Here is a 17,985-nt window from a genome sequence, read left to right on the forward strand (position 1 = left end):
AATGGGTAACCAATATTGCAACAAAAAATACCTGCACAACACCACCAAACACATATACTACTCCATATGTCATATACATACCTGGCTCATTTTATACTCCACCCGTCCTACCAATACAGTAGTACCGAAATATTTTCATATAGAAACAGTACACATCCTTTTTTAAGATGTGGCAATGAACTTGTACTGTGGCCCGCAGGCCTCTATCCCACCTGGATGTCTATTACCCCTTCCCATTGCAACTGTTACTTACCGAGCAGCCAGCCATTGCCATATTTCCCCTTGGGGAAATAGGTTCCAAGTGATGAATGGGCAAGGATTAGGAATCATGGCAGCTCCCAGGAAACCATGACACTACATTCAGGATTCAAAGATGTGCATCACATGCAACCTGCACATTCATGGAATGGAATGACTTGCAGTTTCGGAATGCACTGTACTGTTCCGAATCTGGGGTCAGTGCAATAAGGGTGCAGTCTATTGCACCCAACACATTGGGCATTCGGGCATTTTTGAAGAATCCACACTGGATCTCCTGAAGTTACACAAGGTCCTCTGAAAAGTAGATATGCTGCCTCATGCATTTCATCATAGCCCTAAAGACTTGTCCAATGTGCCGCAAGACTGAGGACTGATGCATCTCCCCAATGCTTCTTACCATATTCTGGAAACTTCCTGTGGTGAAAAAAGGCAAGGCACACAGACGTTTCACTAACCATGGGATGGCATCATTGCACAGGTCCTCATAAAGGTTAAAAACTGTCCGAGAGCTGAGACGGTATCTTCACACCACATCAGGCAATCTAAGGAGGGTTGTCCGTGGCCAAAAAATATGCTGCCTGCAAGGTCTACAGATGCCTCTGGACTGTGCATATAAACATAAGAACATAAGACATGCTGTACCGGGTCACACCAAGAGGACATAAAATTCCACAGTGTCCAATCCAAGTCACAAGTATGTGGCAAGTTCATAAACAAGCTACTATTCCTTATTGATCAAAAACATTTTATGGACTTCAATTAAAGGAACTTAGCCACAAGTTTTTTAAACCCTGTTACATTAACCTCCCGAACCACATGTTATTGCAATGATTTCCAGAGCTTAATTATTCATTCACAGATAATAGGACATTTCAAAGATTTTTTTTATAATGAGCGACTTGCTAACCCGTGCTGGTGCAGCCGTGTAGTCTGCATGTTCCTTTGGTCTTCTATTGTTGGCAGGATTGTTTGCCTTAACAATAGCCCTCCCTTGTCTGGCTGCCCTTATTCTTGCTTGTACATGCAATAGAAAAGTCAACAAAATAAAGAAAATTAGAGATTCTATTGTTGAAAGGCAGGGAAGCCTTGACAAATCGTCTGCTACTACTAGCGTCAGTACAATAATGCCAGGCTAAGGCAGGCACAAAATTTCAAATGTAAAAAAAACTTGTTATGGACGAACAATTTTTGGATGCCTTTTGCTGTATCAAGGGGTAATAGATAATCGAGTCATTTATATGAAATTTAAATGCAATCAGTGCTGTTTGCTACGTGCTGGGTTTGCACGCGCATTATGGATGCACTACTCTGGTTTTGCATCGGGCGTCCATCTAGCACCTCCAAAACATGTGTCTAAACCGCATCTGACTGGAGCTCCCAATATTGCATCACTGTCAGGAATGGATCAGCATTCCCCTTTGAAGCTATAAGGTCTCCTTATTGACCAAATAACATAATGGATAATTTGGAATGACACTATAGAGCCTATGCACTAAAGTGTGATAAAATTAATTGATTATCATGATTGTCTGAGCCCTATTATGGCATGGTAAAAACCAGATGATATTGTCCAATATTCTTAACTGATATGTAAAATTATTCTACAGTATTTTTTTGGTAACCAAAGCAAAATATCAAGTTTACATAAGCTATGAATATAAATTGTAATAGTTCATTTTAGTAGGAATGGGCATTTGGGAAACATGAAATAGGAAATTAGACAAAATTTCCTATTTTGTTTTATTTCATTATCAAAGCGTAACAATCGAAAATCCAACAAATTTTGTTGGTTTTCACGTTGCATTTTTAAAACAAAATTGATCCATTTGGCCTAGGCCCAGGCCTGAAGACAGGGCCTTGTTTAGGGAATAGGCTGAGGCCCAAAGCAAGACCCTTGACCTAAGCCTGAGTGTGACACCAGGGTCTGGGCTTTGTCCCAGCCTGAGACCAGAGCTTTGCCTAGGCATAGGCCACAGCCGATGCAGGACTGCAGCCTAGGCCCGAGCAAGACATTGGGATCTTGGCCGAGGCCAAGGCATAATACTGGGGCCTTGACTGAGACCCCAAAAATGGAAAAAACTTACTACTCTGTTAGGGATCCAACATTGTGGTCCAGGACCAGGACCAGGCCCAACACCTGAGCCTCGGCCTAGGCCAGGGCCTGGGGCCTGGTCTAATACCGGGACCCAGTCCAGAGACTAAATCTCAATGCCTGGTACCTCGGCTTGGATGCAGGTTTGAGGCCGGGGCTTAGCCCGGAGGCCAGGTTCTGACCCCAGGGCCTTTGCCCGGGTCAGTCTCAGGCCCAGCATGCAGGCCTCAGACGTCTTCTGTCTTCATTGGCGAAATGATGCCGTATGCTTCGGAGGTGTCAGAGTTAATTAACCTCAGCACTTCTTCCCTGGCGGAGGGTGCCATTTTGATGTAGGGCAGCACAATTAACTCAGATACTGTTCAAGAGGATGGTGTCATTTTGTCAAAGAAGACAGAAAACAGAAGAACTCCAAGGCCTGGGCACTGTGCTTGCTAATGCCCCAGAGTCAGGACCTGGCCTCCGGACTGAGACCCAGCCTTGGGCCTGGGTCCGGGACAAGGCCCCAAGCATAAAGACCTGGCCTCCAGGTTGGGTTCTGGCACTAGACCTAGGTCTGGGCCATGGCCCCAGCATTGGGACCCAGTCTACACACTTGTCTGCGGCATCAAGCCTGGGCATGGGACTTGCATAGGGCTTAGGCTAAGGTCGTGGTGACCTACTGCGGGCTAGGCCTACACAAGGCCAAGGCTTCAGCATGGGTCTTGGCATCAGATCCATCCCAGACCAGGTAAGTGGGGACTGGGGAAAATCTTGGCTCTAGCATTTTTTCAGGTAGGGGGCTTTGGAAAAAACAAACCCCCAAAATGAATTGAAAAATAGAATGAAAATGTTTCTTCTTCCTTCCCCTACATTTTGATATCCTAATGATGGTTTGACCTTTTTGTTGTGATCATTCTCCTGTTTTTGGACTCTCGATAGTAGGGATGTGTATTTGCTTAAAATGAATAAGAAATCCAAACTAAATCAAGTGGATTTGTTTCAGTTTGTGGAAAACAAATATGAATGACCAATGCTTCAACAATCAACAAAAATCTTCATTTGCATTTTTTTTGTCTGCTCTGTAAAAGCTAGTAACCAGACTGACACTAGCCAGGGCGAGAAACAAGCCAAGAAGCAGGAGCAATCAAGATCAAGCATATTTTTAACCAGCTTATCCTAACTGGCATCTGCATGGATTGACAGTAACTTCCTCTTATTTTTTCCAAGCTAAAAGTGAAGGAAAATTTGATCCAGGAGCCAATTCAGCTTATAATTATCTCTAGGCTGCAGGACAGGTTGCTTGTGGATTTCTAGCTCTAAGAAATGAAATAAAAAATTGTGAAGTAGGCTCAACCTGGGATCTGTGTCCTTTTCTGGCACACTATGTGTCAAATATTTTTTTCCTTGATACAATAGTGATCACCCAGTGTGTGTATTACTGGAAAAAGCAGAAAAAAAATGTAAGTCAAGAGATCTGTTTAATGGGTACAATAGTCAATGTACTGACACAGAAACCTTTTAATAGCAGAAGTGTGGTGTACTGACTAGAAAACACAGCAAAGGAGCCAGCCTTACATTTTGCTTCTCTGGGTTTCATTTTAGAATGGAAAAATGGCATTGTTAGATTCAGAGATGAAGGGGAGGAACATGTAGAGGCTGATGAGGAAATTGTCAGACAAACATGATTAATATTTTTGATTGGTTGATCAGAGACTTGAAGCAGGGGAGAACACTCTATTCAGTTTACTCGGATTTCAGTAAGGCCTTTGACACGGTTCCACATGGGCAACATAAATAAATTGGTATGGGGTTCTCGAGTGACTGGCTGGGTTAGAAACTGGTTGAGTGGGAGGCGACAAAGGGTAGTGGTAAATGGAGTTCACACCAAGGTGAGGGACATTGCTAGTGGTGTCCTGCAGGGACTGGTCCTTGGACTAGTCCTTTTCAGTATTTTCATGAATGATATTGCAAAAGGATTGTTGGGAAAAGTTTGCCTTGTGTTGATGATACCAAAATCCGCAACAGGATTGACAGGCAAGAATGTGTGGAAAACATTAGATTGGCTCTAGCAAAGCTCAAGGAATGTTCTAGGGTTTGGCAGCTTGGATTTAATGCTAAAACATGCAGAGTAATGCATTTAGAATGCAAAATTCAAAGGTGAGGTACAGTGTAGAAACATGAAGGCATAAAAAAACCATATGGCCCATTCAGTATGCCCATCCATCCAATTAATTTAGCAATATAATTCTCATCACTTCCTTAGAGATCCCATGTCATTATCTCATGCTTTCTTGAATTCAGATACTGTTTTTGTCTTCACCACTTCCACTGGGAGGCTGTTCCACACATATCTACCACCGTCTCTGTAAATACATATCTCCTGATTACGCCTGAATCTACACCCCTTCAGCCTCATCTCATGACCCCTTGAAAAAGGCTCACCTCCTGTGCATGGAAACCTGTGAGATATTTGAATGTCTCTATCATATCTCTCCTGTCTCGCCTTTCCTCTAGGGTATACATGTTTATATCTTTAAGGCTATCCCTATATGCTTTAGAACGAAGACCACTGACCAGTTTAGTAGCCATCCTCTGGACTGACTCCATCCTGTTTATATCCTTTTGAAGGTGCAGTCTCCAGAATTGTACACAATATTCCAAGTGAGGTCTCACCAGGGACCTATACAGGGGCAATATCACCTCTCTTTTTCTGCTGACCATTCCTATTCAGCCAAGCATCTTTCTGGCTTTTACTGTTGTGTTATCTAGCTGTTTGGCCACCTTAAGATCATAAGATACAATTATCCCCAGATCCCTCTCTTCCTTTGTGGTTAGAAGAATTTAACCTCCGATGCTGTACCTTGCCCTTGGGTTTTTGCATTCTAAATGCATTACTCTGGCTTTTTTAGCATTCAATCTTAGTTGCCAGACCTTAGGCCATTCCTCGAGCTTTGCTAGATCGAGCTGTCCAACCTGTTACAGATTTTGGTATGATCGACAAAAAGACAAACCTTTCCCGATAACCCTTCTGTTATGTCGCTCGCAAAAATGTTGAAAAGAACCAGTTCCTGAGGCACACAGCTAGTAACAACTCCCGCCTCAGGGAAAACTCATTTATGACTACCCTTTCTCACCTCCCCTCAGCCAGTTTCCAACTCAATCAGTCACTCTAGGATCCATCCCAAGGGCGCACAATTTTATTGATTTTTGTCTGTCCTTACATGTATTTTTGTTTTTAGTATGGACTATTTTGTAAATGTTATCTATTGTAGTCCACCCCAGAATTTGGCGGATGTGGGTAGCAAGTCCTTTTAAACAAACAAATAAAAAAAATACATTTATAAGTATTCTGTGCAGAACCGTGTCAAAGGCCTTACTGAAATCAAAGTACACTATGTTCGCGTTCTCCTTTGATCCAACTCTCTGGTCACCCAATAAAAAAAATTGATTAGATTCATCTGACAAGATTTACCTCTGGTAAAACCATGCTGCCTCGGATCTTGCAATCCATTTGATTCCAAAAATTGCGCTATCCTCTGTTTTAGCAGTGATTCCATTAGTTTGTCACCACAGAGGTCAGACTATCTGGCCTGTAGTTCCCAGCCTCCTCCTTACTTCCACTTTTATGAATAGGAACCACATCTGCCCTTTTCTAGTCCTCCAGAACTACTCCAGACTCTAACAAGCATTGAAAAGGTCAGCAAGCAGAGCTGCTAGGACATCTCTAAGTTTTCTGAGTACCCTCAGATGTTTCCCTTCTGGTCTCATTGCCTTTTCTACTTTAAGTTTAGTTAGCTCTTCACGATCACACTGTACTGAAAATCAATTGAGGTTTCCTCATTTCCAATCTTATTTGTGTTTATTTTATGTGGTCCTGCTCCAGGCCCTTCCATAGTGAACACTGAACAGAAATATTTGTTAAGCAATTTTGCTTTTTCCTCCTCAGCCTCTGCATATTCTTTCCTTTCACTTTTGAGTCTCATAATGCCACTTTTGCACTTCCTTCTTTCACTAACATATCCAAAAATAAGTCTTGTCTCCCCTTTTACTATATTTTCTATTTTTTCTTTTATTTGAATTTTCGCATTCCTGACTATTTTCCCAGCTTCTCTTAATTTTTCCAGATACTGTTGCCTGACTTCCTTTCTGCGATCTCTTGTAGTTTATGAATGCTAACCTTTTCTCCCTTACCTTTTCAGCTACTTCTTTAGAAAACCTTAATGGCCTCTTTTTCCTCTTCCCTTTATTTACATTCCTAACAAAAAGATTAGTTGCCCTTATGATATCTCCTTTTAGTTTTGCCCACTGCCCTTCTACTTCCCTTAGATTTTCCCGTCTAGCTAACGACTCATTGAGTTACTTCCCCTTTTTGAGAAAGTTAGTTTTTCTGAAGTCTAGGATCCTCACCTTTGAATGAACCTTCATCTCTTGTGTCCTAATATTGAACCACACCATCTGGTGGTCACTGGTTCCCAGATGATCACCCATTACAAAATCAGAAATACTGTCTCGTTTGGTAAGCACCATGTCCAATATTTCCCTCTCCTGTGTGGGTGCTGTTACTAGTTGATAGTTCTCCTAGCAGAGAATCCAGGATCTTCCTGCTTCTAGAAGATACTGCAGTTGGGATGTCCCAGTCAACATCTGGAAGATTAAAATCACCTAGCAGCAACAGCAGCTTCCCTTTCACAGCAATCCTGTGAATATCCATCTTCTCTGTCTGAGACAGAGGTCTGTATATTACACCATTATAAATAGATGTTCTATTCCCTCTTTCCAGATTAACCCACAGTGCCTCCTCCTTACCTCATAAGCCCAGACATGCTGCAGGTTTAATACTGTTCTTTATATATAAATGCCATGCCTCTTCCCTTCCTCTCTACCCAGTCCTTATTGAATAGATTGTAGCTGGGTATAACTATATCCCAGCCATGGTATTCCATATACCAGGTACAGTTACTATCTCTATATCAGCTTCTTCCATGACTGCCTTTAGATCTGGGACTTTATTCCCCATACTATGAGCATTATAGCTTTCCAAATATTGCCTTTTTTTTCCATATTTCCCATTTCTATATGAGTATTTAATGTTTTACTTACATTAGGGGGTTTTTTTTTCACCCATCTCTTATGATTGTAGTTTAAAGCCCTCCTCGGTAGGTTTGCCGTTCTATGTTGAAAGTTGCTGCACCCCTTCTTTGACAAGTGGATCCCATCTCTGCTCAGCAATCCTTTAAAAACCATCCTATGATTCAGGAAGCCAAAATACTCACATCGACACCATCTATGCAGCCATTCATTTATTCATTTATAGGGGGTTAAATTCTTCTAAGCACGAAAGAAGAGCAGGATCTGGCGGTGATTGTACTGTATCTGATGATCTTAAGATGACTAAACAGGTGGAAAAGGTGATGGCAAAAAATGCTTGGATACAAAGGGAGAGGAATGGTCAGCAGAAAAATGGAGATGATACTGCCTCTGTATAAGCCCCTGGTGAGACTTCATTTTGTATAATGTATACAATCCTGGGGACCAAATCTTAAAAAGGATATAAACTGGTTGGAGTCGGTCCAGAGGGTGGCTACTAAAAGGGTCAGTGCTCTTTATTCTAACACATTGGGATAGACTTAAATATCTAAACATGTATACTGCAGAGGAAAGGTGGGATAGGGGAGATATAATAGAGTCATATAAAAATTTCCAAGGTTTCCATATAGAGGAGGTGCGTCTTTTTTTTAAAGGAAAGTAGGCTCTAAAATGAGAAATCAGGAGGTGAGGGTGAAAGAGGATAACCTCACAAGTAATCTAAGGAAATAGTTCTTTATAGAGAGGATAGTAGATGTATAGAACAGCCTCCCCGTAGAGGTGGAGGAGAAAAGGACAGTATCTGAATTCATGAAAGCATGGAAGAAACACAGAGGATCTCTGAGGGAGAGGCAAGAATTGTAAAGCTGATTAGTTGGCATGGAAGGGCAGACTAGACAGGCTGTAATATATATCTGTGTTTATATGTAATGCAATGGGTGTATGTGGTGTTCTGTTTTTCCAAAAACTGTGCCAAAATCATCTCTGGAAAAGACAGTAGCACTACTGGGCACTGGCAGACGCTCACTGCACGGGCACATGTGAGTTAGTCTCCACATTGGTGTCTGTGTGCGAGAATAGTAAGAGCAGTACACGCTGTAATGATACTTGTAAGAATACATACCCCTTTGCATAGGTAATGTCACTGCTGCTGCTGCTGCTGCTGCTTCACCCTGCTCACTGTGTGCCTTGTCAGAGAGATCCTTAGTGGTTAGGGTGGGGGAGGAGTTGTCAGCCCCATTCAGATTGGCTTGTCGGGTCCCGCAAGGTTCCCCAATGTCACCAATATTATTTAATTTATTTTTACAGCTGTTGGGATGGTAATCTGATTGTTGGGATTTGTTGGGTTTATTTACGCAGATGATGTTCAATTACTTGTTCAGACAGGGAAGGATCCACTTCAGGCCATGGATAGAATTAATGAGGGTATAGCGAGGATCCTGAGTTGCTTGGAGTCACAGAAGCTGCTTTTAAATATAGCAAAAACGGAATGGCTTCTAGTGGGCAGGGAGGATGTGAGGTTAGATAGGGCCTTATTGAGAGTGAGAGATGTTGAAGTAAAAAGGAGTGGATGTGTTAGAAATCTAGGGGTTGTAATGGATGAGGCTTTTAGTCTAACACGCCATGTGTCTTCTATCACATGGAGAACATTTTTTAAGTTAAGGCAGCTTTGGAGGCTCAGATCAGTTCTGGACTTTCCGGTTTACAGGGTAATTGTGCAGGCATTGATTTGCCCATTGTTAGACTATTGTAATGCCCTTTAGTAAGACTCCCAACCGCTACAGATAGTTCAAAATATGGTTGCTTGACTGATTTTCGATTATCCAAGAAGGTTGAGCTCTGTACCTTTGTTAACAGACCTGCATTGGTTGCCTATAGAAAAGCGTGCACAGTTTAAAATTTGTCCTTGATGTTCAAGGCATTGCATGGTGCATAAAATTTTGTCCTTGATGTTCAAGGCATTGCATGGTGCAGGTGCAAAGTATTTGTACAAAGGGATCAAGCGTTATATCCTGAGTTGCAATTTGTGTTCCCAAAATGATATATTGTGCATTGTTCCCTCCAGAAAACAAGTGAGAAAGATAGCAATCAGGAGAAGGATGTTTGTAACTCGGGGCCTGGAGCTGTGGAATTCCTTGCCATTGGATATAAGAGTGGAATCAAATTATTTATCTTTTAGGAAAAAAATCAAGACATGGTTATTTCCAATTGGGCAGACTTAATGTTTCCCTTTTATTAAAGAAAGTTGTTAAATTTTTAATGAGACTTTTTTTTTTGTGATGTATATTTGATTTTGTTGTTTTTTTGTTTTTTTTAATTTGTATGCCATTTTGGCCAGACTTTGTCTGATTTAGCAGGTTATAAGAAACGATAAATAAGCAAATAAATAAATACATTACTGCTGCTGCTTCACCTCTCTCATTGTGCCTTAGTTTTTCATGCCACTATTGCTGCTACTTTGTTGCTTTTTAGGGTCCTTGTGGTGCTCATGCCACTATTGTTGATGCCTTTTGTTACTCCCTATGGGCCGGATCTTAAGAATTATGCGCGGGCATAGATTTGTGCATGCAAATTTGCGCGCACAAATCTACGCCCAATTTTATAACATGCGTGTGCGTTCTGGGGTCGGCGTGCCAAGGGGGTGCACACTCGTGCACCTTACACACGCCGAGCCTAGGGGAACCCCGATGGCTTTTCCCGTTCCCTACGAGGCGGCTCCAAAATTGGAATGGCCTCGGAGGGAACTTTCCTTCCGCCCCCACCCACCTTCCCCCACCTTCCCCTCCCTTCCCCTATCTAACCTGCCCCCCCAGCCCTACCTAAATCCCCCCCCCCACCTTTAATTTTTTATTTATGCCTGCCTCTGGGCAGGCGTAGGTTGTGCGCACCGGCCAAGTGCCGGTGCGCGATCCCCTAGCACAATTGCTGTGCCGGAGGCCTCGGTACCCCCCCCCCCCCGCTCTGCCCTGGACTGCTCCGCCTTCTCCCCGCCCCTTTTTTTCAAGCCCCAGGACATATGCGCATCCTGGGGCTTTGCATAGACTCCTGCCGAGCCTATGCAAAATAGGCTCGGCAGGTGCAGGAGCAGGTTTTAAAGGGTTACGCGCGTATATTATGCCCTTAACCCTTTTAAAATCCGCCCCTATGTGCCTTACAGTGTTCATGCCACTATTGCCATGAACACCACAAGACACTCTATAGGTGTCTTGTGGTGTTCATGGCTTTGCTTGGGCTATGTTTCCCCCTTCATGGATGCTTGGGGCATTAATACTACTCTTCTTGCTTCATTGCTATGCTCTTATGGTTTGTGGTTTTCAGAGCTAGTGCTTCTGTTGCTCTGACCTTCTGTTGATGTCTTTGAGTGGTTGTGTCTCTGCTCTAGCTGTCTTCAAGGCTTTTTTTAAATCCCTTTATGGTACTTATAGTTTATTGGTTTTGCCTTGCCAATCTGATGATTTACACTCTTGCAGCAATTCTCATGCATCCTTGGAGTGTTGCTGCCTCTCTTGATACCACTTTATTCCTCTTTTGGTGCCTTGGAGTGTTGATGCCACCCTTCTTGTTGCATTGCTCTATACCTATGGTTTGTGGTTTTAAACGTCATTGCCTCTGCTGCTCCAAGCCTCTCTTTGTGCCTTTAGGTGATGAGTGTTTCCACCTCTGTTCCTGATGACTTCAAAGTTCTTTTAATATTACCTTATGGTACTGTCTGTATATTAATCTTGCCATGACAATCCAATGCTTTTAATGGACCTTATCCAGTTGCCTTTAAATGTTTCATACTCTATTAAGCATTTTCTTCAAACTTCCTTCTCTTATGATTCATACTGACTATTGGTCATATCTGGTATTTAGCTTTGATGGATTATATTATAGCAAAGTGGAAGGCCATTTCCCCCAGCCCCTTCTCCAAATGATGCTATAGGGAAACTACATAGGCCTCCTCCAGAGATTTCCTCTGGCTTCTGACTTCTGGATATTTTGCTTAGTCTTTTACCCTATACATGCAATCTGAGGTATGAATTCACATAATGACTGCTACAAACTTTCTCCAGGTTTTTTTCTGGCTTCAGGTCACAATTTCTAATGATTTTCCCGACTTGTGGTTATTCGGAGGTCTAGCAGGGAAGCACAGGTTCTCATATAACTTTAATAGAAGAAAGGTACTTATTCTATTGGAAGTCATTCTCTTTGACCAAGTACACAGCTTCCAGATGTATAGAGCATTTAGACAGGAAGGGGACAACCACCGAGCTAGAACCATTGAATCAATCTTAGTGATAAATAGGGCGATAGATGTCACAGCCATATCGTACTCACATCCCTCTCACAGTGCCTTGGTGTTCTCATTCCATAGTTGTTGGTAACCTTTATTTATTTATTTTATTTATTCATTCTTATTAACCATTCACTCGGGGAATCCTTGGTTGATGCTGTGTAAAACAAATGTAAACAAATCAATATACAACTCAATAAAACAAATAATAAAACACAACAATAATAAATCAAACAAATTAAACCAAAAACTTTAAAATAAAATAAAATACAATTAAAATTGTCTACACTATTCCAGAGGATTAGCAAATACTGCTTACAGGTCTAACATAGGAAAAGACAAAATTTCACCTTCTTCCAAAAAAGAAGGTAATTTGGCTCCTTCCTCAACTCCCTCAGTGCTGAGTTCTACAATTTGGGGCCTTTGACGGGAAAAAGCCTCTTCCTAATGGTGCTTCTCAATACCTCCTTAACTGTTGGAACATTAAATAAAATATCTGATGCTGAGCGAAGACAACTCCTTGGCCTATAAATCTATGGTAAGTACTTTGCCCCCTGTCCTTTAGTCACTTTATACATTAAGCATATGATCTTAAACTGTACTCTTTGTTGAACTGGGAGAAAATGTAGCTGCCTTAATAAAGGAGATGCACTGACTCCGCATGGATAACCATATATCAAACTTGCTACCAAATTTTGCATAACCTGCAGCCGATGAATGCACTTAACTGGTAACCCCACCAATAACCCATTGCAGTAATCAATTTGAGGCAAAATAAAAGCCTGAACCACCAATCGAAAAACTTCCAAAGATAAACATCCCTGAAGCCCGCTTAGTAACCTAAGTTTTAAAAAATATTTGCTGTACTCCCATAGAAATATGGGATTCAAAATCCCACTGATCATCTCAAACCACCCCCAGGTTCTTTACTTCTGAACTGGCCCTCATATGGTGCCTTGGAGTGTTATTGCCACTGTGGGTGGCTGCTTTGCCCATCCCATGGTGCTTTGGAGTCTTCATGCTACTGTTTGCCCCACTATCAGTGCTTTGGGGTACTTTATGCCACATTTTCTGCATTGTTTTTCTTCACATGGTGCCTTCAGCTGTTCATGCTATTGTTGGTGCTGCTTTGCACCTCTTTTAGTGCATTGGGGTCTTCGTGCTACTGTTGTTGGTACCCTTTGCTCCCCTTTTGGAGTCTTGGGGTGTTCTTGTCACTCTTGATGCTGCTTTTGGTGTAGATGCATCTGTTTGGGCTACTTTGCCTTGTCAAAGTGCTTTGAGCTATTCATGCCATTCTTGGTGCCACCTTGCCCCAGTCTTAGTGTCTCAGAGTGCTCTTCTTTCTGCTGCTGATGTCTACCTGCAAGTTTCATTAAACTTGAATAGAACCCCCCCAGTTTTGGAGCCCAGAATAGGATGCATTGCTTTCTCCATTTTTAAATGAAAAATGAATGAATGAATGAATGAATGATACAAATAAACAATTTTTTGTGTTTGAAATTAAAGAAATCATTTATTATTTAGTGCTCTGCAGTCTTAGTGGATACAGCTCGCTGTGGATTATTTGTGAGATCTAGGGAGGAAATGCCAGAAAATGTGTTCCTCCTTATCTGATGCTTGAAATTAATCATCTTGCTGTGAGTACTAAGGGTTGCATCAGTCTAAGATGTTGAATCTTAGAAAATGAGAGCAGATTGCATGGGTTGGATAGTACACTGGCTGTCTGGAATTTGATAGACTATACAAAAACCATTTAGCTTTTGCTGGTGAGTTACTATGTGTCATGACTATGTGTTAAGAAGAAAATAAACAATATTTGATTAAAATAGACTTGATTAGAGTGTGTCATGTTTTATTCACAGCACCCATGGGCTTGGAGTGCAGTAGTGTCAGTGAGGGGAAAAATACTTGATGTTGCATGGGAGGTGGACCCTTGGGTCAAGGTGGGGTTGACGCTACCCGTAGAAGGGATCCTATGGGTCCCACTGTCTGCAAGCGGAGTGGGATGATGAACGGAGGCCGGGTGGAGCTTCTCCAATACCAGCCCTCGTTCTCCGTGGGTTGAGCCTTTGGGTACTGGGGCCAGCTGGAGTTAGGTGGGCCTCCGTATGCAGTCGTTGAAGAGAAGATGGTCAGCCCAGAGACAGCAACTGTAGAACTGAGGAGTCTGTGCTAGACGAGCCGGAGTCCCGGAGACCCGGGCGCCAAAAGGAACCAAAGTCTGATAGGGGGCGCCAGAGCAAGAACAGGCCAAAGCCTGAGAGGCCACGTCCAGGACCAAGACTAGAGAAGCATCGTAGAACAAGCTGAAGTCAAGGCAAGTGGCAATCCAGGAGCAGTGGCAAGGCAAGGCAGAGGTCGAAGCTAGGAGAAGATCAATGGCGTGGTCAGGCAAAGCAGAGGTCAGGTCCAGGAGAAGATCAGTGGCTTGGGTCAGGCAAAGCAGAGGTTGGGTCCAGGAGAAGATCAATGGTGTGGTCAGGCAAAGCAGAGGTCGGGTCCAGGAGAAGATCAATGGCGTGGTCGGGCATAGCAGAGGTCGGGTCCAGGAGAAGATCAATGGTGTAGTCAGGCAGAGGTCAGGTCCAGGAGAAGATCAATGGCATGGTCGGGCATAGCAGAGTTCGGGTCCAGGAGAAGATCAATGGTATAGTCAGGCAAAACAGAGGTCAGGTCCAGGAGAAGATCAATGGTGTGGTCAGGCAAAGCAGAGGTTGGGTCCAGGAGAAGATCAATGGCGTGGTCGGGCATAGCAGAGGTCGGGTCCAGGAGAAGATCAATGGTGTAGTCAGGCAGAGGTCAGGTCCAGGAGAAGATCAATGGCGTGGTCGGGCATAGCAGAGTTCGGGTCCAGGAGAAGATCAATGGTATAGTCAGGCAAAACAGAGGTCAGGTCCAGGAGAAGATCAATGGTGTGGTCAGGCAAAGCAGAGGTTGGGTCCAGGAGAAGATCAATGGCGTGGTGGGGCATAGCAGAGGTCGGGTCCAGGAGAAGATCAATGGTGTAGTCAGGCAAAGCAGAGGTCAGGTCCAGGAGAAGATCAATGGCGTGGTCAGGCATAGCGGAGGTCGGGTCCAGGAGAAGATCAATGGTATAGTCAGGCAAAGCAGAGGTCAGGTCCAGGAGAAGATCAATGGCGTGGTCAGGCATAGCGGAGGTCGGGTCCAGGAGAAGATCAATGGTATAGTCAGGCAAAGCAGAGGTCAGGTCCAGGAGAAGATCAATGGCGTGGTCAGGCAAAGCAGAGGTCAGGTCCAGGAGAAGATCAGTGGCGTAATCAGGCAAAGCAGAGGTCGTGTCCAGGAGAAGATCAATGGCTTGGGTCAGGCAAAGCAGAGGTCGGGTCCAAGAGATCACTCCAAAGGAAAGCTGGGAAACAGGAGTGCAGGAATGAAGAAGGCAATCAGGAACAGAAACTCTCAGGGATCAGGAACCAGGAACACGGAGGAATCACCAGGAGGCAACGAAGTACACTACCAGCATGGAGACCTGTTGCAAAGGTGACTAACAAGAGCTGAGCCCGGCCTTAAGTACCGGAGATGTCATCATCTGGGGCCACAGCCAAGTTCCCACCATGGGCCCTTTAAAAGACACAGAGGTGCACGCGCATGCGCCTAGGGAGGGGCGCGGCTCTGGATGGCGGCGTCTCTCTGCGGACCATGCAGAGATGGCAGCATCTCTCTGTGGACCATGCAGACAGGAGTCCGTTGTAGTACCAGGAGTGCCAGGGGCGGCTCGAGGATGGAGTCGGCGGTCTACCACCATGAGGGAAATGGAACCAGACACTGGATTGGGCAGCCGAGGGTAAGAGGGCCGAGCCGCAGGCCTGCCGTGGCCGGCACATGCAACGCTCGAGGCCTATAATCTTCAAATTTTAAAGAAGTTAGGATGGTGTAACCCGCTTTCTGGTAGAGGGTCCCTGATGCAGGGGCTACAGCAAAGTGCTAGGGCTGTCTTCACTCTCCCATACCTCTATCATTCTCTAACACCAAACGCCAGCCCTAGGACTGGGGTTCTCTAGCAGGGAGGAGGCCTAAGGCTGCGGGGCCCTAGGTGCTATGGTAGAGTAACCAGGCTACACATTCATACTCACTCTTTTATCAATGATGATCCAAAAGGACACACTTGAATAAAAAGCTTAAATAATAAAAAAGTTTACTTCATCTTAAACAGGAGTATTTATCATAAGATTCCAAAATCATAAATAGGATGAGAAAAATACAAATCAAAAATACACTTGTCTCTTTGTCCATAGTGCCTCTTTTGATGACTCTCCTGGTCTTAGCTGTGTCCTGGTCCAAAATGCCTTCTCCAAGAAGGGTAGTTAAATTCTCCTCCAGTTACAACATGCACAAGGGAGGATGGAAAAACTTTTCCCAGCTTCAAAAATGGATTGGATCTCCAAAGTACTTATCAGAACGCTCAAAAAATTCAAATCTCTCAAAAACTCCAAGCTGTCTTCCACCTGGCTGTTAACTGGGTACAAAACACAAAAACAGAGATCCTGCCCTTCCTTCCACGGGAATCCTCCTTCTCAGTCAGAAGCTGATCCAAAATATCCAAAATCACTTCTCTAATCTTATCAAAAACTCTTAATCTCAAAAATACTCTTCAAATGATTAGGCATTTGGGGACCTACTCAAAAATCTCCTTTTAACTGTGAGATCTTGGGACGATCTGCTTACTCTCTACCCCCAACCCTCTGAATATCTTCTTCCCTCTCCAATATCTCCTAACCCACTGAGTATATCCTTTTCTCCGACTACTGCATGTGCTCAGTGGCAATTTAAAGCCCTGAGACCTATCCCAAAAGCTGGGGAGGTACAGAATATGCAAAAAGCCTATCTATAAAAATCCCAAGATGACAACTGGAAAAATATTTGTGGAGGTTCTAATCTCCTCTACACTTATCTAGAACAAAGTCAGAAATAGCAGGCAAAAAAGGTGTGATAATTGGACCAAATGACAGCAGCAACCTTACCAGGGATATACCCCAATCCTTCAGGACATCTATAAAAGTTTGGCCATCAAACCCACTTGTCAGTGCATTTTTTATATAGTCTCATAAAAGTAGAAATCTTTTAATTAATAATCAGAGGGATTTGGAGGATTCTTTAAAAATAACACAGGTATTCATATAGAAATATTTTACTCAATGGGATTTTTTCAGTGTAATAATTTGTTCGGAGCTTGCACCATCTGTCTGCACTGCTCCTGAAGTACAAATTGATTCAGCTTAAAGAGGAACTGACTAAAAATGAGAGTTGCCTTCCTCCATATACAGCATCCAGAAAACCTGTCCCTGCTCCCACAAATGATCTGAAAAACTAGGAGAAGATGGATTACAACAAGTTCTGGTAGAAAAAGATCTATGATACCCATACAAAATGCCTTCACTACACTGGAAATACAAGATACGGCCAGAAAAGCCATGGGAAGTGGTAACAGCTCGATTTGTGTTTTGTAGTTATAAAATGTTCAATGTCTGATTTATTAAAGGTTTTTTTCCTAAAAGGTACAAAATAAGGAAATTCCTTTTATAAACCATATTAGAAAACACTGAAGGACTGGAAGCAAATATAAAGGAAATTGACCTTTAAGCTTTGGCAATCTGTCATGCATCTAAACTATGTTAATATGTCTGAGGATCTGGAACGTGTAGGCAAATCTCTGTTGGGATTTTCAAGGTCACATGACCTCTAGGCCATGACTGTACCAGTCTGATTACTAGTATGATTTCAATCTCAGTTTTCAAAATTGTTATGTATTTACCTACCTAGTAGAGAAATGTTTGAATAATGTTGTGTAAAGACAGAAGATATTCTTTATACATCTTGCTCATATTGAGTTGCAAATAAATTGATTGTAAGGAGACTGTGAAAAGAAATGAATTTATTAATAACATTAGGGAATATTAGTTAATAAGTTTGTCTGAATGAGGTTGATATTCAAAAGTTTTGCCTGGCTAACCTTGAGACTTATCCTGATAAATCTTGCTGTTTCAATTCCCCACCTCTCTGCCCAGCTTAAATTTTACCCTGGCAAATTATTGCACACCCAAAACTTATTAGCATAATATAAAGGGGTGGTGCTGGTAGTGTTCCTGGTGCACGGTTTAACTTTAGCCGCTCCGTGCTGTGTGATAGAGTGGGGGTGGCTCCTGGCTTCAGGGAGGGAGCTGGAGAACAAAAAGCTAGTCTGGATTTTCTCAGAAAACAATTCATTTTATTACTTGCAGAACAAAAGCATCAACATTCTATTTACCTCAGCAGTCTCTGTCTCTAA

General features: G+C 43.0%; 1 protein-coding gene across 1 annotated transcript in view; it reads left to right on the forward strand.

Moving 5' to 3' along the window:
- Nucleotides 1-17,985, forward strand: part of CCBE1 (collagen and calcium binding EGF domains 1) — a 567,579-nt gene that overhangs the window by 248,312 nt on the left and 301,282 nt on the right. The window lies entirely within an intron of this gene.

The sequence above is a fragment of the Rhinatrema bivittatum genome, chromosome 1 (assembly GCF_901001135.1).
Source record: "Rhinatrema bivittatum chromosome 1, aRhiBiv1.1, whole genome shotgun sequence".
Lineage (NCBI taxonomy): Eukaryota > Metazoa > Chordata > Amphibia > Gymnophiona > Rhinatrematidae > Rhinatrema > Rhinatrema bivittatum.